Below are 21,570 nucleotides of genomic sequence, written 5' to 3' on the forward strand. Positions count from 1 at the left end.
ATACAGGAAAATGTGTAAGAGAAACTAGGAAAGTGAGGTGTTGTCAAAACGAAAAGAGGATTTTCAGGAAGTAAGAGGTGCTCAATGCTTCAGAGATTTAAATAAGCTGACAGAAGTCATTGTATAAAACAAGTAGGAAAGAATTAGAGATGTAATAGCCAAGGTTCAGCAGTATATAACAGAAATCACTTTATATTTAAGCAGCAAGTGATTTAATATGAGGAATTAGATGCTGATAACATCTTTCACAGGACTGAATAAATGGGCTCTAGGCTGTGCCCCCTGGAATCCCAGAACAATCCCACTCAGAATTGTCCCCACTGGAATCCCAGAACAACCCCACTCAAAATTGTCCTGCCATTGTAACCTGGATCTCTTCCACAATGGGAGGGCTACAAACAAGATGGTGGCCACTGGAGCTGTTGGCTTCAGAGCCACTATAACTGCTAGCTCTGCATGAGCGCAGACAGGTGCCCTACACCTGCCTCTTGATACCAATGACTGGTCCCTAGAATCTCTGCTAATGCTGCTGCAGAAAAACACACCTCTGTGACCATGTGCCTTGTTTTCCATTGCTGTGTAATAAATTACCACAAACTTTAATGACTTAAAACAATACCCATGTATTGTCTCACTTCTACAGGTCAAAAGTCCAGGTGGGCTTGGCTGGGTTCTCTGCCCTAAGCAGAGAGTCAAGGTGCAGCAGGCTGGGTTCTTATCTGTAGGCTCTGTAGAAGAATCTACTTCCAAGCTCATTCAAGTTTGGCAGAATTCAGTTCCTTGCTATTGTAGGACTAAGGTCTTTCTACAGGCCACTCCCTTGCATGGGCTTTTCCACAGATCCTCTCACAGCACCACAGCTGGCGGCAAGATCCCTCATATGGGAGTCCCCAGCCTCCCAACACTAACCTCTCTGACTTCCTTTACTGCCTTCAGTCAAAGAAAATTCCTTGCTTTAAAATGGGTTCATGTGATGAGATTAGATCTGCCCAGCTCATCTCTCTATTTTAAATCAACTATGCCAGATAACAATATGATCACAGCAGTAGTGTCTCTTCATAATCATATGTTCTGGGATTAGGGTATGGAAACTTGGGGGCTATTTTCAGAATTCTGCCTACCACATTATGCTTGCCGGAAACAGCAATATAACCAATAGATACACCTTTCATTAGTCAGAGCCAATGTTTCAGAGTCCAAAGACAGAAAGAAATTGAGGTCCTAGTTTGAAAGAAGTCATGCAGTAGGAATTTCCTGTTACTCATGAAAGGATCAGCCATTTTGTTCTATTCAGGCTTCAGCTGATTGCATGAGCCCATCCACATTAGGGAGCGCAGTCTGCTTTATTGTCTACTGATAAAAATGTTAATCTCATCCAAAAACACCCTCACAGGAGCACTCAGAATGATGGAGTTTTTTTCGTTGCTGTTTGCTTGTTTGTTTGCTTGTTGAGATGGGATCTCACTGTCACCCAGGCTGGAGCACAGTGGTGACATTTTGACTTACTGCAACCTCTGCCTCCCTGGCCCAGGTAATCCTCCCACCTCAGCCTCCTGGGTAGCTGAGACCACAGGTGCATGCCACCACACCCAGCTAAATTTTTGTGTTTTTGGTAGAGACAGGGTTTTGCCATGTTGCCCAGGCTGATCTTGAACTCCTAAGCTCAAGCAATCCACCCACCTTGTCCTCCCAAAGTGCTGGGATTACTGGGGTGAGCCACTGCTCCCAGCCTCAGAATAATGATCGATCAAATATCTGGGCACATAAAATTAACCATCACACTTTCCAAATCTCATGCAAGTACTGTACATTAGATTGGCTGAACTTAAGTCCTGTCCAGAACTCCAGGTACAAGGGAGTCAGGCAACTCAGAAAGGCACGTGGCAACAGTTTCTTTCAAATATTTTGACCCGATGCCACTATAGGAAATGCATATTTTATCACACCCAGTAGAAGCACACACATATGAGTACATGATATAAAATTTTTATAAGACATTACTTACCTTTACTAAGTGCAAAGTGTTCTGATACTTTCTTTATGGTTCTATTTCATTTTTAAAAAATTTCACCCTATTGAAATATAATTGATAAAGAGGAATTCTATTAATATATATTTAAGGTGCACAAACTGATGTTTTTATATAGGTATACATTGCGAAATGGTTTCTATTTTATTTTAAATCACTCTGATCTTGACACACTAAAGGGTTTCGTGACCTTCCAATAAACGAGGCAGACTGATTTTGAGGGTCAATCTACTGTACCCATTACAAATGACCTTAGGGAAGCTATTTTTATTCAGTTATATGTCTCACAATGCCCAGAAGATAACAACGAATTTGTTAAGTTGAATCGACTGCAGACAGTGGGCCTTCAATTCAAACTGAACACAGACTGAGAAAAGTCTGAATCTTTTTACAGGATAGGTCCCTGAGTATTCAATAAAATAAAAGATGGATGTCAAGGAATGCCCTTTTGCCCACTCCCCACCTCAGGAAGGCTAAATTTGAAAGTCCACTGGAATACATGGGACCCATTTTTCAGGGGGAATAAATGACTACCAAGGCAGTGTTCATGTTCAAAGTAAACATGAACAAAGTGAACATGATTAAATATCATAAATTGTTGCCAAAGCATGTAAAAATTGTCAGCTTCTGAGCCACTTATAATAAGTACTAAATGACTGGCTTTGATTACCATGTCAATGCTTAAGGCACAATTTAGAGAATGTTGTTACTAAGACAACTCTCCCTTTCAACAAGTGCCCAGGTTTCATATTTCTGTTCCACACCCCCAAGATGGTGAGCTGTGTCTCTCCAGGAGGAAAGGCTCTAGTGAAGAATTCATCAGTTTTCTACCACTCAATCTCTCTTGCAAAACTACTCTCTGGGAAAATGACTTATTGTTTAAGTGTTTAATTTTTGTTATTTGAGCAAGCAGTAGGCATATTCGTGAATCCATTTTCATTTAACTGCACTCCTGCTCCAAGCAGCTTACATGGATCAGCCCAGAGAGGTTAACCTGAGTCAATCCTCTATCTCTGTTGCCACGTCACTGCAGAGTTTCACAGGTCAGATTTCATTGTCTGACTGTGAAAAAATTAAGAATTTGGCTTTCCTAAACAAGAAATGTATTATAAGACTCTTCCTCATTCGGTTACATAAGAGTGTGAAGGAAGGACAAATGGGGCATTGTCTGACACAGAAAGTAAAGTTTTAGGGCTAGGTAGCTTGTGGTTGTTTTAACAAAATCTACAAATGGTTTAAAAATGAGAGAGTCTTGAAATCAGTGAAATTATGATGGCTTGGGGAACTTTTACCAATAGCATTATCAAATATCTGGATATACACTCTATATAGGAGCAATAAATCTCAATCTTTTGTTTAAGGAAGATGTGATGAGCACCTCCTATGTGGTGTTTATTGTTCTATTGTAAATGCAGACGTGATCAAACCAGACCAAGTTTTGCTCATTATATAGCAGGAAGAGGCAGAGGATAACTGGGAAACAAATAATGAATGGACAAGGTTAAGGGCACAAGGGACTCAACCAGCCCAGAGTTGCCTAAAGCAAACACACATTACGCCTCTATCCCACAGTTCCAAGAACTATGACACATTTCTCTAATTGCTATGTATCATAACTGCCAGAGTGTTTCCCTTTCTCCCAATTGCATGTATTTTTTAAGAAAAGGTATAATTTATGGGATTAATACTGGGGATTCAGAAAATCAGTGGATGCCTGAGGATCAGTTTTGAAAACCGAACAATGCCACAGTAGTTCTGGAGGTTGACAGGCAGGATATCTAATCACGTACTTTAAAACACACACACCTAGCTTCATTGAGGTATAACTGACATGCAATAAGCTGCTTGCTATGGTTTGAATGTGTCCCCCAAAGCTCACGTGTGGGAAACTTAATCTCCACTGCAACAGTGTTGGGAGCCGGGGCCTAATAAGAGGCGATTGGTCATGAGCAATCTGCCTTCATGAATGGATTAATGTTGTTAACCCAAGAGTAGATTTGTTACCTGGGGAGTGAGCTTTTATAAAAGTGAGTTTGGTCCCCTCTTGCTCTCTTGTGTGCTCTTTGCCCTTCTGCCTTTCTCAGTGGGATGATGCAGCACAAAAATGCTCACTCGATGCCTTTGGACTTCTTTGGCATTTTTGGATGCTCTTGGACTTCCCAGCCTCCAGAACCATGAGCCAAATAACTTTCTGTTTATTATCAGTCACCCAGTTTGTGGAATTCTGTTGCAGCAGCATAAAATGGACTAAGATGCTATATATATTCAAAGTACACAATTTGATAAGTTCTGACATGTGCATATACCCATGTCAAAATCACCATATCAAGGTACAGGACATATCTTTCACCTCTAAAAATGTCCTTTGTTATGCCTCCGTCCTACACCTCCCAAAGCCCAGCCCTAGGCAATCACTGGTCTGTTTCCTGTCACTGTAGGTTATCTCACATTTTCTGGAATACCATTCTCTCTTTTGGGGAATCCGGCTTCTTTCACTCAGAATAATTATTTTGAATGTTAGCCACCTTGTTGTAAGTATCCATAATTCATCACTGTTTTGCTTATTTATTAACATATGAATGCACATTGGGATGGTTCCCACATTTTGCCTAGTATAAATTAAGCTTCTATAGACATTCCTGTAAAATTCTTCGTATGGACAAATGCTTTGATCTTTTTTTATTTTTTTGGAGATGGAGTCTTGCTCTGTTGCCTAGGCTAGAGTGCAGTGGTGTCATCTTGGCTCACTGCAACCTCTGCCTCCCAGGTTCAAGCCATTCTCCTGCCTTAGCCTTCCGAGTAGCTGAGACTACAGGTGCACACTGCCATGCCTGGCTAATTTTTTGTATTTTGGTAGAGACGGCTTTTACCGTGTTGCCCAGGCTGGTCTGGAACTACTAAAGTCAGACAATCCGCCCGCCTCGGCCTCCCAAAGTGCTAGGATTATAGGCATGAGCCGCCACACCCAGCCTGCTTTGATCTTTTTAGTGACAATACCTGGGAGTAGATTGGGTCACGTACTGGGTGCAAGCATAAATTTTTTTTTTAAACAAAATCTAACTGTTTTCCATAGTACTTGCATTTTTACAATCCCATTAACAGTGCATGAGAGTTCCAGTTATCACATCATTTAGTAGGTCAGTCTTTTAAACATTCTAATAGATGTGTATTGTTATCTCATTGTAGTTTTTATTTGCATTCCTCCTAAGGCCTTGTTGAGCAGCTTTTTATGCACTTATTTGCCATTCATATATCTTCTTTGGTAATGTGTTTGTTCAAATCTTTTGCCATTTTTAATTGGCTTATCTTCACAATATTGAGTTTTGAGAGTTATATTCTGGATACAAACCCCTTGTCACATATGTCATTTGCAAATATTTTCTCCCAGCCTGTGTGTTATCATCTAATACTTTTAAAAGTCTTTCAAAAAGTAAAAGTTCTTAGTTTGAGAAGGTCCAATTTTTTTTGTAATGAATCATGCTTTCGGTGTTGTAACTAGGAAATCTGCCTAATCCAGAGTCACAAAAAAAATTTTTTAATATACTTGAAAGATGTTTCTCCATTGTGTTCTTGATTGTATCAGTTCTGTTGAGAAATCTGCTTTTATTTGTATATTTTTCCCTGGATTCTTTTAAGATTTCCTTTTTATTTTTAAATTTAAGCAATATGATTATGAAGTGACTTAGCATAGCTTTCCTCATGTTTTCCTGTGTTTGCAGTTCACTGGGCTTATTAAATCTATACATTTATAATTTTCATCAACTTTAAACATTCTTGTCCATTATTTATTTAACTATTTTTTTTCTGCCTGTCTCATCCCTTGGGGATCCAATTACACTTCAAGTATTCTTTTCTCTATATGTTTTATTTTAGAAGGTTTCCATTGCTACATCTTCAAGTTCTCTAATCTTTTATTCTGAAATGTCTCATCTCTCATTGATCCTACCTAGTAACCTTAGACTAGATTTTTCATTTTCGTCATTATAGTTTTCATCTCTAGAAGTTTATTTTGGATTTCTTAACTTGCATGTCTTTACTCAACATGCTCAATCTGCACTCTAACTTCTTGAACATATGAAATATGGTTAAAATAACCATTTTAATGTTCTCTACTAATTTTACTAATTCTATTATCTGTATAATTCCTGGGTCAGTTTTGATTGTCTGATTTTCCCCCTTATTATATGTTGTATTTTCCTGTTTGTTTGCATGCCTGGTAATTTCTGATTGGATACCAAACATTGTGAGTTTTACCTTAGACAGTGCTGGATATTTTTGTATTCTCATAAATATTCTTGAACTTTGTTTAGGGATACAGTTAAATTCCTTGGAAATAGTTTTAACCTCTCAGGATTCTTTTTAAGCCTTTTTAGGCAAGACCAGAGCAGTAGTTAGTGAAGGGATAATTTTTCTTCACTGCTGTGGCAAAATTCTCCTTAGCATTCTACCAAATGGCATGTGAATTATGAGGTCTTCCACTCCAGCTATTGAGAACAGGGATTATTCCTGGCCCCGTGTGATCCTGGGTATTGTTCTCTCTATTCCTTTTTGGGGTTTCTTCCCTTGGTCTCAGCTAGTTTCCTAATACACATTAGATATTAAATATAGCAGCCTCCATGGACTACTGACTCCATCCCCACAATTTAGGGAAACTCCTCAACTCGGCCTCATTTCCTCCTCTCTGTAACATGACCTGAAAACTTTGTTCAGTCAGTAAGTTAGGGCAATTTTATGGCTCTCTTCATTTATTTCCCATCTCTCAGAGATCATTGTCCTTCGTTGACTGACGACTTACGTCTTGAGAACAATTGTTTCATATACTTTGTCTACTTTCTTAGTTATTTCCAGCAGGAATATAAATCCAGTCCCTATTGCTATACTTTGAGAGGAAGTGTTAACTCTAAATTACATTTTAATGTTGAGTCTACTTCTCTGGTTTTGTTTTCTGATTTTTTTTCTTCTTAGATGGTAGATTTTATGTGGACATATGGGAAATGACAATTGCTAGACATGAGGAGAAATTACAGGGAATGAGAGGACATATGGGAAATATGGTTTAAAAAGAACAAAGAGAAAGAATTAGGAATGAAATGAGAACAAATGGCCAGATCTGGGGAAGGGAGTTGATGGAGAGTATCAAACCCATCTGAAATCCCACCTCTCGCCTCTGCTCAGCTAAATGTGTGACTGCAGAAGGATTCAAGCTCGTCACTTGAACTTGGTAACTTTAATCTGTCAGTGATCTGGTCCTCCCAGCAACCTATCAAAGACAAGGTGCATAAATTTGTCATCTCTATTTTTCAGAAAGAGAAACACCAAAATTGTTAGATAACAATCTCAAAATCGCCCAGAGAAAAGGGCCTGGTTGAGAACTAGAAATCTTAAGTATATCTTGTTACTACTTTTCCAAAATGGTTATCTAAGCATCACTCATTGTGAGAGATCTAATTGTGGTACAGAGGACTTAGAACAGGAGTCTATGGTGATAGTCACTATCTGCCACAGCTATGTGACCTTGAGGAAGTCACTTCACTTCCCTAAGGTCTCAGTTTCCTTACCTGGAAACTGGAATAAGAACTCCCATGTGAGAGGTCAGCGTGAGGGTTTACTGAGATGATGCATGAAAAGCTGTGCACAGTGCCTGACACTGATATTACATGTACAGTTCTGTGTATTATCTCTTCTAGACGGGCATACTGGAAGAATGTCTTAAATACAGAGATGAATCAGCAACCATGAGATGACAAATAAGAGCTGGACAGAGGACCAGCCCACAGGCCCACTCGCTACTCTCACCAGGCTATCCCAGCCCTGGGCTATCTCCTAATTAAAGAAACAAAGTCAGAAGACCTGGATTCACCCTCTAGGTATCTGACCTGGGGACAATTATTTAGCCCCTCAAGGAAGTAAAGGCGTGAAGGAGGCACTTGTGACAGGAGAGAAAAATAATTCAGGCAGAAGGAGCCAAAAATTCCTGAGGGCAGAAAAGGACCTGGTGTATTGATAGCAAGGAAGTCAGTGCGGCTGGAATGGAGAAGAAAGAGAGAGAGGAAGATGAGGGAGGAGGAGGAGGGGGAAAAGGAGAGGGGGAAGAGGAAGAGGTATGGGTATGTATGGAGAGCGTGTGAGAAAAAAAAGAAGACGAAGAGGAGCCAGAGAAGAGTGCAAATGCTGACAACAAGGTATAAGCCATTGCAAAGCTTGGCCATGCAAGATCCGTCCCCGCACATTCCCTGCCTGTCTTCAGCCTGTTTTCTCCACCAGACAATGCTCATTCCATTCTTAGCATCTAATGGAAGCAAGAAAATGGAAATAACCTAAAAGTCCAACAATAGAGTTTGAATAAATTAACATCTAAGATTTATACCTCTGAAGAATATTTATGACTCAGGAAAATGCTTATACTATATTACTAAATGGAAAAAGTGGGACTCAAAGCTGTGTAGCTAATTTTGTTTAAATGCATGCATATACACATCCTTTCTTTTTCCCAGAGAATTATACCACAGTGTTATAAAAGTGCATACCTCGGCCGGGCACGGTGGCTCAAGCCTGTAATCCCAGCACTTTGGGAGGCCGAGACGGGCGGATCACGAGGTCAGGAGAGGAGACCATCCTAGCTAACGCGGTGAAACCCCGTCTCTACTAAAAAAAAAAAAAAAAATACAAAAAATACTACCCTGGCAAGGTGGCGGGCGCCTGTAGTTCCAGCTACTCGGGAGGCTGAGGCAGGAGAATGGCGTGAACCCGGGAGGCGGAGCTTGCAGTGAGCCGAGATCCCGTCACTGCACTCCAGCCTGGGCAACAGAGCGAGACTCCCTCTCAAAAAAAAAAAAAAAAAAAAAAAAAAAATGCATACCTCTAAGTGGTTGAATTATAAACATTTTTAATTTTAAAATTATTTTTCAACTTTTTTTGCAAGAAACCTATTACTGTTATAATCATAAAATAATAACACTCATAAATGAATTAAATAATTTAGTCCAGGATATTATCATCTTCAATAACATTTCAATTCACAAATTTATTAGGTACTCTCAAGGTATTAAGAGGGTTTAAAATAGCCCAGTGTTAATGCTGTTCAGGTCTATATTACAATATGAATTCATAAGACATTATAGTTATTGAAAATTATATAAATGGCTTTATATCATAGGCTATTTCCTTTGGAGCAGAATTAAATGAGTAGATTTATCTTAGACCCCATTTGCTGGAATTAACTTGAAGAATATTGTCTTAAGTAGGTCTATCTCAAAGATCATATTGTATTAAAGACCAAGAACTAGTAGAAAATCAAGACCCACAACGATAAATGTCACTGTAAAATCTTCTTACTATTTTTTAACCAAACACCTTCCTCCAAAATATTTCAACCTCTTTAATCATTTCAGCATACAGATTTTAGAACATACTGAAATGATAAAATGAAAACGTATTTTATTTTGTATAACCTTTGGTCTCTAACTTCCACAAAGCTTAAAAAATAGACTATTACCAGCACCATGGAATCTTTCCCTTGTGATCACTCTCAATTACTACCTCCATCTCCCTCCCCAAACTTAGCCAATACCCTGACTTCTAACGCCATAGATTAGATTTGCCTGTGTTTGAAGTTAATAAAATTGGAATGAAACAGTATGTGTTCTTTTATGTCTGTCTTCTTTCACTCAACATTACTGGGTTGTATCCATGCTGTTTGATACAATAGTAACTTAGCAATTTTCATATCTGTATCCTATTCTTTTGTATGAGTATTCCCCAATTTAGTTATCCATACCACTGTGTGTAGATATTTGTGTTGTTTCTAGGCTGCAGCTGTTATAATGAAGGCTGCCAAAAGGATTCCTGTTTCACTGGGTTTAGATAGAAGCATACTCATTACAGCTGCCTTATTTAGGTTAGCTGCCTTGGTCTTGAACCCTGGCTGCACATTACGATCACTCTACTGCCTGGGAACCAGTTCTGCAAGTAGTTCTGATCTAGGCTGCAGTTAAGAACCACTGTGCTCGATATTGAGACCCCACCCCCAGACAAAAAAGGAGAGTAATCCAATTTAGGGGATTCTCAATGAATTGCTTTCTGGAAAGAGGACAATTAAATGCAATGTACAAATTAGATTGTGTTTGCATTGACTTTATCTTTCACATTTTTACTTCAATCTCCTAAACCAAAATATTATATGTGCTGGTGTTATGATACTGTACGTGGCCTCTAGAGTATTTTGAAAATTCCCCAAATTCTAAAAGGAAGGTTACTTTAGATGTGGCTTAAAGATACATGTGTCATAATTTGGCACACCTTGGGTGGAGGATTAGGCTCTCAAAAATGTAAACAGACATGACTTTGGGGTCCCAGCTCCACAAATAGTGAGACTTCAAAAAGGCAAGAGTTAATTTTCCTTGATCCAGATGATAGCCTGGAATTAAATAAGCTCTACTTAATAACTATTGTTTCAACTGAAAATTTGGTTGGTGCTATTTAATTCCCTGAATTCTTGAAACTGTTTTTTGGACTCATGCCCAGGAGCTGTGTTGATGAATGTGTTTCAGAGAATGAAAAACAAAAATGGACAGCATGGCTCTAGAAAGTGTAGTAGCAAATAGTATGGAAATATCACAAAGCTCTAAAAGTTGCTTTCTCTTTCAGTTCAGTCTCCAGTCGTTGGTAGATAGGCAAGAACAGAGGCCATAAACCCAGTTATTTTGTCTTATGTGTAGAATACGTTAGAAATTTAATATTATTTATAGGTAGCCAGGTAGTTGAATGCCTTCAACTTCTAGTGTGATGAGGCCTGTTTTAGGTCCTGTCTGACCCAGAATAACTCCTCCAGTAGCCTCCCCTCCTACCTGACTTGACATGACTTTAACCACTGACCAAGAAACATTATTTGAGCTTTGACTATGTGATAGATCTCCTGAAAGCTTCTGTAGGGCCAATAAAGACCCCATCTTGGGGTCTTCAAGGAAATTGGAATCTTTTGGGGGTAATCTTACACTCATACAAAGAAAACTAAGATTGCAAAGCAACTATGATATGTCAGAAGCCCAGTGAGCTGGTGGTCAGTAAAACCTTCTCATAAGCAGTAGACATGAGCTGAATCTTAAAGGATGGTCAGACTTCTAATAGGTAGGCGGGAAGGGGAAGGGCATTTCAGACAAGAGCAAATGTGAAGAAAAAGAGGGGGAAATGTTCAGTAAACAGTGAGGACACCAATTTCTTTGGAGTGGGAGATTCTTCTAAAGCATGGCGATTAAAAGTTAGTGCACTTGTGGTCAGGAGTTTGAGACCAGACGGGGCCACGTAGCAAGACCCCGTCTCTACAAGAAAAAAAAAATGATTTGTGATTGTGACTAAAGACAGAGCAAAAGATGGTGTACATAACCCACAGTTTCATATTTCACTGTGAAAAGATCTTGATGACAGCAAAGAATTAGAGACAATCTTCTGACCAATTTAGATGGTAACAACTAAGCAATTGGATAGAAACAGAACAAAATTCTAACCAAAATTCTCTAAATATATTAATTAATACCAAAAATAACAGCAGTTGAAATCCACAACCAACTTAAGACCACCCTTACGATGACCTGCCCCTCCCAGCTGCTCAAGCACAAAACCTGAAAGTCATTCTCCATCCCTTCCTCATCAATCTCTCCTACGATCTATCAGTCACCAAGTACTTTCAGCTCTGCCTGTTTCTTTCCACCACCATCACCGAAGAGAAGTCACCTGATCTCTCACCACCCTCCAGCTAGTCTTCCTGTTTTCTTTCTTAACCTCTGTGCCCCCCTCATCCTTCCCACCCCAACCCCAATACCTAATTTACGCAGCAGCTAGAATGTCATCTAACAATCCTGAATCTAATGAGATTATTCTCTGGCTTAAAACATTCCTAAGGTCCCCAATGCACCCTTCATAATAATGTATAGAATCTGTAATTTGACAAGGCCCTCCAGTTCCTGTTCTGGTACCCATTCTAATGCCATCTTTCCTCATGCTCCCCTTATTTCAGTGATTGTGCCCACACTCTTCTCCTGGTTCCTTAAACTAGATCCATTCTTACCAACCTCCTTACAGTGTACTTTGTACCCACTCTTTGCTTGGCTAGCTCCTAGCCTACCAATGGCCAAAGTTTAAGTGCCTCTTCCCCACAGACACCTGCTTTGACCAATCCCCCAATCTAAAATTTTGTCCTGCATGTCATTCTCTCCATGGATCCTTGTCTTTTATTTCATGGCACTTAACACCGTTTATAATTATATGTGTAACTTTTGTGTTTGTTTAAGGCTTTAAGCATCATAAACATGGACCAAGTATGTTTGGTTCATCGCTGCATACTGAAGCCTAACAGCACCTGACACCAAAGGTGTTATATTGCCTAACAGCAATAAATATAACTTCAGTGCATGAAATTGAGGAAATGCTCAGTACCTCTTTGTGTGCCGAACCACAATATGGATTCCAGTTCTCAACAATCTCCAGCACTAAATTTAGCAACTCATTTGATCAGTTACTTATAAGTAGTCTTTTTTATATGTTTAATAAAGAGAAGGGTTAAAAAAAAGAGAGAAGGTTTGCTTTTCCCAAGGACAGAAGAAAAATATTGCATTTTTAGATAGTTTATACCGCATATGAATGACATTTTGACCTATAAAAGCCTTCACCTTTGAGACACAGCAACACATAAAGGCAGACAGAAATAAGTTTGGAAAATAAATAATAATACAGTCGTACTTTGGAAATATTGCAAGTTTGGTTCCAGACCGCTGCAATAAAGAGAATATTGCAATAAAGTGAGTCACATAAATTTTTTGTGTTCCAGTCAATATAAAAGTTATATTTACATTATGCTATACAGTATTAAGTGTGCAATACCATTATATCTAAAAATGTGCTTACCTTAATTTAAAATACTTTGTTGCTAAAACCTGTTAACAATCATCTCAGCCCTAAGCAAGTCCTAATCCTTTTGCGGGTAGAGGGTCTGGCCTCCATGTCAATGGCTGCTGACTGATCAGCACAATGGTTGTTGAAGGTTGGGGTGGCTGTGGTAATTTCTTAAAATAAGACGGCAATGAAGTTTGCTGCATCAATTGACTATTCTTTTCACAAAAGACTTTCGTGTAGCATGAGATGCTGTTTGATAGCAACAGAACGTCTTTCAAAACTGGAGTCAATTCTCTCAAACCCTGCTGCTGCTTTTATCAACTAAGTTGATGTAGTGTTCTAAATCCTTTGTTGTCATTTCAACAATGTTGACAGCATCATCACCAGGGCTAAGTTTTAACTAAAGAAACTACTTTCTTTGCTTATCAAACTCCTCATCCATTGATCAAGAGATTGTGGCAATTCAGTCAATCTTTAGCCTCCAGTTCTAACTCTAATTCTCTTGCTACTTTCACCACATTTGCAGTTAATTCCTCCACTGGAACCCCACCAAGTCATTCATGAGGGTTGAAATCAACTTCCAAATTTCTGTTAAAGTTGATACTTTGACCCATGAATCAGAGATGTTCTAATTGGCATCTAGAGTAGTGAATCCTTTCCAGAAGGTTTTTATTCACTTTGCCCAAATCCATCAGAGGGATCACTGTAGCAGCTATAGGCTTACAAAATGTGTTTCTTAAACAATAAGACTTGAAAGTTGAAATTACTTATTTATCTATGGGCTGCAGAATAAATGTTATGTTCATGCAGGAAAATAACATTAATCTCCTTGTACATCTCCATTAGCGTTCTTAAGGGGCCAGGTACATTGTCAATGAGTGGTAATATTTTGAAAGGAATCTTTTTTTTCTGAGCAGTAGATCTCAACAGTGGGTTTAAAATATTCAGTAAATCATGCTGCAAACAGATGTGCTGTCAACCAAGCTTTACCGTTCCATTTATAGAACACAGGGAAAGTAGACTTAGCATAATTCTGAAGGACCCTAGGATTTTTAGAATGGCAAATTAGCATTGCCTTCCACTTAAAATCACCAGCTGCATTAGCCTCTAACAAGAGTCAGCTTGTCCTTTGGAGCCAGTGTTAACTTTTCCTCTCTAGTGATGAAAGTCTTGGATGGCATCTTCTTCCTATAGAAGGCTGTTTTGTCTACACCAAAAAGCCATTGTTTAGTGAAGCCACCTGCATCAATTATCGTAGATAGATCTTTTAGGTAACTTGCTGTAGCTTCTACATCAGGACTTTACCTTGCACTTTTATGTTATGAAGATGACTTATTTCCTAAACCTCATGAACCAACCTCTGCTAGCTTCAAACTTTTCTTCTGCAGCTTTCTCACTTCTCTCAGCCTTCACAGAATTGAAGAGAGTAAGGCCCTTACTCTGGATTAGCCTTTAGCTTCATTAAATGCTGTGGCTCATTTAGTCTTCCAGCTATACCAATCAAACCCTTTCTATATCAGCAATAATGCTGTTTAACTTTATTATTCATGTGCTCATTTGAGTAACACTTTTAATATTTTTTAAAATGTTTCCTTTGCATTCACAACTTGGCCAGCTGTGGTTCAAGAGTCCTAGCTTTCAGCTTACCTTGGCTTTTGTTGTGCCTTCCTCACTCAGCTTAACATTTCTAGCTTTTGATTTAAAGAGAGAAACATGCAAACTCTCCCTTTCACTTGAATACTTAGAGACCATTTTGACTTCATTTCAATATTGTTGTGTCTCAGCGAATAGGGAGGCCCAGGGAGTTGGGGAGAGACGGAACAGTTGGTCAGTGGAGCAGTCAGAACATACACAACAGTTATTGATTAACTTTGCTGTCCTATACGGGCATGGTTCATGGAGCCCCAGAACAATTACATCAGTAACATCGATATCACCAATCAGATACAATATATATCACCATAACAGATACAATAATAATGAAAGAGTTAGAAATATTGTGAGAATTACCAAAATGCAACACAGTGAACACATGCTGTTGGAAAAAAATGTTGCTGATAGACTTGGCTCAATGCAGGGTTGCCAGAAACCTTCAATTTGTAAAGACACACAAAATCTGCAAAGTGCAATAAAGCAAAGTGCAATAAAATAAGGTATGCCTGTAATATAGTGTTTATTGAGTGTCATGTGCCAGGCTTTCTGCTACATCTTTTATAGGCATTATCTGTGATCTTACAACCATTCTGAATGTAGGTATTATTGTCCCCATGTTACAAATGGGAAAAATAAAATACTGAAGGAGTATTTGCCCATGATTACAGAGCTAATAAAGGGCACCAGCAGTCTGCAGGAAAGATTGGTGGAGCAAGATATTTAAAGGATCTACAATTTGCCTAATGTAATCTCTGTGAAATTATCAACACATTGTAGAATTTCTTCTTCTCTTGATATTTCCCATTTTTGCTGAAATGACATTTACCAATATTCATCTTATTTTTCATAAGATCCATAAATTCATTTTTGAATAATGAAGATCATTTAAGCTGGGCACAGTAGCTCACACCTGTAATCCCAGCACTTTCAGAGGACTGCTTGAGGCCAGGAGTGTGAGACCACACTAGGCAATATAGCGAGACCCCATTTATACAAAAATAAAAGTAAAATTAACCAGGTGTGGTGGTGGTAGTCCCAGCTACTTGGGAGGCTGAAGTGGGAGGATCACTTGAGCCCAGGAGTTCAAGGCTGCAGTGAGCTATGATCATTCCACTGCACTCCAGCCTGGGTAACAGAGCAAGACCCTGTTTCTTTAAAAAACAAAACAAAACAAAACGACAGGATAATTTAGAATTAAATGTTTTCTGATTCTAGAGTTTTGGTTGAAGAGACTTTAGGATTAAAAAAAAAAAACCCACAAAACTAAATTAAGTTTATAAATAGTTTGTGTCTGACCCAACAATAAATAAATACTAGCCTTTGACTCACATACTTGAGAAATGTGTGTGGCTCCCTGGCATGTGTCACTGAGTCTGAGTCTGTAGGCTGAGTGAGCAAATATTTAAGCATGAGTAAGAGCAATGATGGCCCCTTTGGCAGTCCTCAGTGCACTAGCATGCACTAAAACCAAAATACACAAGGAGATTCAGCACCGTTAAGAAGAGAAACCCAAGTTGACTTGGCATGAAGCAGGAGGCTGATTGAGAGCTTTGAAACCTCTTTAAACTTGGACATTCCAAGAATCCTGGAAGAGAGCTATTGTGAAAAAAACTAGGAGACCTGCCAGGTAAGCCTGACTTGGGGTATACAATCAAATTCCTTTCTTTATGAGCCTCAAACTAAAGTTATAAACACCAACTATTTTAAAGATGAATGCCACATTCCTGGTAGAGGGAAAGATTTTCCCATAAAAAAATAAGAAAAGAGAACTACTATACCTAGAAGTTTTATGTATTTTATTTATTCCATATAATAACTTCCTGGAGTTGGAATAATTTCTCACAAATGAGGAAACTATGGCCCAGAGAGTTGAATTAATTTATCCACAATCACACAACTCGTGATGGGGCTGGGATTTGAACAGTAACTTTTTGACTTCAGATACATCTTTCTCTGGTAGTCAGCTGTTTACTGTGGCTAAAGGAAGATTTGTAGATTTATCATCTAATCGAGAAAACTACAGTGTCACAGGATCCTGAGGGTGGAAGACATGTGATTTCAGCACCATGTCTTATTCATACTTACATGCCTTACAGTGCCTAACATATCATAGATATTCAATGTGTTTGTAGAATGGTGAATGGATGGCTGTGTGGATGAATGGATGGATGCATGGATGGATGGCTGGCTGGATGGATGAATGGACAGATGGATGGGTGGATGGATGCATGAGTGGGTGGGTGGATGGATGGATAAATTCCATTATCCCTGGGCTGTTCAAATCTTTTCCACATTGAGGGCCTATTTTCCAGAAGACAGCAGGCAGTAGATCATATTGTGATATTGCACTTCCTTCCTCTAGGCAAACTCAGGCAGGAAAAGGAGTTTTTAACAATTTGTCACTAATTTTTTAGCCACTTTTCCGGGAAGTTAAATACATATTTAGGTTACTGCTGTTGTTTCATTCGCATAAGGATAAGGAGCATCTCACCACCTTCATTTAAGGAGGTAAACACGCCTCATTTGCAGCTGCTTCAGTTCAATGAATGCAGGGGGTACTGTACCTCTTTATATAAATTGTTCCATCTCCCTTTCAGGTCTCACCCTTTTTGCAAAGTCCCATATCTTGCATTATTCCTGGGAAGCTAGTTCCATTTTCTCTTTAACTCAGTCTCACAGATTTAATTTTTCCCAAAGCCAACCCCAAGCTGCTGCCCAAACAATTCTGAAGGTATCTAAAGTGGACTTCTTGTAAGTGTCACCACTGAGGCCAAAGGACTCTCCACTGGGATTCAGTCAATATTTTTTTCCTAGACATTGGCATTACCTAACTCAAAGCAGGTAGGAGCATTAGGGAAAAGGAACAGGAACTGGAAATGTCATCTTCATGTTGGCCTCTGCTCCCTTGTGGTAAACAGGGCAGGTGTTCTTGGCAACAGGGCTGGCATCTTTGCCAGCTGTCTCTGTCTGACCTCCACATCTTCCTTCTTTCTCTCAGAAGACTTTGTTTCCTCAGTGAGGATTTGTGTCTTGTCTCTGTTAACTTTAGAGAGAGATGAGGAGAGTCTTGGCCAAGGAAAGTCTTATTTTACATTCTTTTCTAGGAGTGAGTGTTTGGTTTCTGCTCTGGAGGTGCTTGAGAAGGGCAATAGATCTTATCTCCAAGTCTTATTTTCTAAAGAGGATCCAAGCCATCGATACGCATGATGTGAGTAGGAATCTTTCTCAGATACTAAGTGGAAACTTATATTCACAAGCAATGTTCTAAGTTTGCCAAATGGCAAAGCCTGTGGGACAGGGGGCATGAGAACTAACCACACCTCTCTAAACAGCTCCAGCATCCCAGCAGCCATTTCCTGCTGACCGCGGAGCAGGAAGAGCACGTGACCCTGGCTGGAGCCGGCAAGAGGGTGGAGATGATCAGAAATCCTTTCACTGTCAAATTCAGAGAAGAAACATGCTGAGAAGAGGCATTTCCTATGCCAGGGCTACCTGTGCCTTGAGGAATACATGTAGGAGACACTATTTGAAAAGGTAAATCATTTATCAAATTCTAGGGGAAAAGTATTAGGATAGGATAGAGTGGCTTGTGGAAAACTGAGAGGGAAATTCACCTCAGAAAATGGGAGGTTTATTTAAAGCAGAAAATTACAATAGTATTATTTTAGAAAGAGTGTGTGTGTGTGTGTGTCTATACCTTCATTAATACTAAGTACTCTTCAGAACACTAAATATGATCTTCCCAACCTTAAATTCAGAAGGGAGCCATTTCCCAGTTTATTTCAAACAGCCCCAATTATCAGATAAATATTTTTTCTAAGTCGCCACCTTGGTGGAACAACCAAAGCAGAGATAATGCTGGGCCCTCTAATCAACTGAACAGTGGCTTCAAAAAGATAGATCAAAGTTATAATCTCCTGCAACTGTGCATGTGACTTTCTTTGGAAATAGGATCTTGCAGGTGTGATGAAGGCAAGGATTTTAAGCTGAGATCATCCTAAATGTGGATGGGTGAGTCCTACACCTGATGACTGGTGTGCTTCTAAGGGAAACAAAAGGGAAATGTAACACAGGGACACCTGGAAGGCCATGTGAAGGCGAAGGCTGACATTGGAGTTATGTTGCCACAAGCCAAGGAATGACAGGGTTGCTAGCAACCACAAGAACTGAGAAGACAGCCATGGAACGAATTCTTCCTCAGAGCCTCCAGAAGGAACTCACCCTGCTGACACTTTGATTTCAGACTCTGGCCTCCAGAACTGTGAAAGAACAACTGTGTGCTGTTTTAAGCCACCCAGTTTGTGGTAATGTGTTACAACAATCCAAGGAAACTAATAGAAACCCCACGCCTTTGGTCTGAGCATAGAAGTAAATTGGAAATGATTTACATTGCCTTGACATACTGGAAGAACCTGTTTTTCCAGATCTATGTGACAATTAAAACTGAATAATTTCTTTCATTCTTTTTTAAGAGACAGGGCCTCCTCGCTCTGTCACCCAGGCTGGAGTGCTGTGGTGCTATCACAGCTCACTGCAGCCTTGAATTTCCAAGCTCAGGTGATCTTCCCATTTCACTCTCCCGAGTAGCTGGGACTGCAGGTGCACTGCGTATCTGGCTAATTTTTAAATTTTTTGTAGAGACAGGGGTCTCCCTGTGTTGCCCAAACTGGTCTCAAACTTCTGGCCTCAAGCAATCCTCACTCCACAGCCTCCCAAAGTGCTAGGGTTACAGGATGAACCATCTCAACTGGCCTCAAAAAGAATAATTTCTATATTAGACAGAAGACACATGTTTAAATTCTAGCAATCTTGCCTGAAATCTCTGCAAAATTAAAATGAGGGGCAAGAGGGAAGGCCTAAACTCATATTCTTGGTGAATTCGGGATGCACCAGGGTTTTATTTGCAGGAAGGCCCTGAGAAGCCTCATGTGGACAGTGGTTGGATCCTGTGGAAGTCTCCAGGGCTAAGCCTCTAAGTAAGTGGAGACCAGGGACTGCTCCTTCATCTCCAGGACAATATATAGATGGAGAAGTGACTGGCACCAGGGAAGAAGGAGGGAGTAAAGGGAAACAGGCTTAGACTGAAAATGGGGACAGTGTTAGGGTACAGTCCAATTTTGTATCTTTCCACCCCATTTTATGGTCCTCCTTCTTGCATTGGGTAATTAGAGAGGGCGTGACAATGGACTGAAACACAAGTCAAATGATTGATTCAGGCACCAGTGGAGAAGAGGCTGTGAATGCAAGGTTCTGTTGTGGACTGATGGACAAGTAGAAGAAGAGTTGTTGCCCCACTTGGGCAGGATAACTGATTGAGCAGAGCAAGAAGTAGCCACAATTCTGGGTAGGTGCAGCCATTTGTAACCTTGGCTCAGCAGTAAAGCACCATCCAAGTCCAGGAGGGATATAAAAATATTGACCAGAAGAAAACAAGGGTAATTGCACTATCTCAAGCCTCATTAGAAAAACCCCATGGACCGTTTAACCGTATGGAATGATTTGAGGGCAGCAATTGCTTTAGCTAATGGAATCCAGAGCAAAAGTTCATTGCTTCAACCCATATTCCACTCTGCACACCTACACACACCCCACACTCCAGCCCCCACAACCATACATTTAAAGGCTGGGGTGACCTGCAGAAGCATGGTTCACTTTATATGGTACAGAATTAAGCCTCAAGATATCTGCTCCTGTATAACTCTATGATTCTATAAAATAAATTGTGGTGCAATGTTCTATGATTGATGGGTGTTACAAGCCATCTGGCTCGTTAAATTAAAAACCTGGAAGTCAATGGAGACTCCCTGCCTCCTTTGTATCTGTCATTTTTTGGCCAGATCTTGTTCATTCTGCCATCTCAATTTCTTTTAAATCTATCCTTTCCTATCTTGCACTTCAGTTTGTCTTTCTCTTGCATCCTCCTTACTCATCTCCTTGCTTTTTGTCCCACTCTTCCTAGGCCTATCTTCCCCAGGCCTGCCAGAGGGTTCCTGCAAAAAAGCAAATCTGATCATATCCCAGCTCTCAGACCCCTCCACTCCATGTCCATCAGCTCCAGGAGGTGCCTTCCAAGGCCTGAAGGTTGACAGGTCTCCTAGGATCCCCAGGGCCAGCCTACTCTGCAGTTTCACCTCCCATCCCCCACTTCTGCCAATTCTCAGCAGGTTTCTCCCCTGCTTCATCCCCTAAATGTTACCTTCCAGTGATATTATTGATCACCTTCTGAGCATGCCATGCCTGCCTGTGACTTTCCACACAGTTTCCCTGAGTCGGGAAATGTTCTTTTTGCTTGACAACCTGGCAAACTCTGGTTAGCTTTCCAACTCAGCTAGGACCAGAGCCTTCTCTTATCTTACCTTTACATCTACCCACCACACCCCTGAATTAATTTAACCTCTCCTCCCTCTCTACTACCTCTTTAAGTTAAACATGATCCTTTGCTGGTACCTGTTACACAGTGTGAGAATTAAGAATTCTTATTGTTTAAAGGCCCACTTCCCTACTAGAGTGAAGTTTTGTTTTATGTTTTTTTTTTTTTTTTTTTTTTTGAGATGGAGTCTCTCTCTGTTACCAGGCTATAGTGCAGTGGCACGATCTTGGCTCACTGCAACCTCTGCCTCCCGAGTTCAAGTGATTCTCCTGCCTCAGCCTCCTGAGTAGCTGGGACTACAGGCACCTGTCGCCATGCCCAGCTAATTTTTGTATTTTTAATAGAGATGGGGTTTTACCATGTTGGCCAGGATGGTCTCAATTTCTTGACCTCGTGATCCACCTGCCTCAGCCTCCCAAAGTGCTTGGATTATAGGAGTAAGCCACTGTGCCCGACCTAGAGTTGAGTTTTTTAAGAGCAGAGCTGCACAGTGTGTACACAATAAATGATTGCTAAATAAAATATGTTAAAGAATCAGCCGACTAAATCTTTGATCCTAGTTATAAATTACTGTTAATCAAGGCATTTTTACATTTTCAAGGGACTTTAGGCTCCATCTAGTCCTGTCTCT

The 21,570-nt window shown here is 40.0% G+C and overlaps 1 long non-coding RNA gene across 1 annotated transcript; it reads left to right on the plus strand.

Annotated features, from left to right (window-relative positions):
* Positions 1-17,655: 17,655 nt before the first annotated feature.
* LOC103226707 (uncharacterized) lies at positions 17,656-20,508 on the plus strand. Its single transcript, XR_012090065.1, has 3 exons — positions 17,656-17,777; positions 17,902-18,103; positions 18,521-20,508. It is a non-coding gene; the product is annotated as an uncharacterized lncRNA (long non-coding RNA).
* The last annotated feature ends 1,062 nt before the right edge of the window (positions 20,509-21,570 follow it).

Source organism: Chlorocebus sabaeus, chromosome 21 (assembly GCF_047675955.1).
Source record: "Chlorocebus sabaeus isolate Y175 chromosome 21, mChlSab1.0.hap1, whole genome shotgun sequence".
Lineage (NCBI taxonomy): Eukaryota > Metazoa > Chordata > Mammalia > Primates > Cercopithecidae > Chlorocebus > Chlorocebus sabaeus.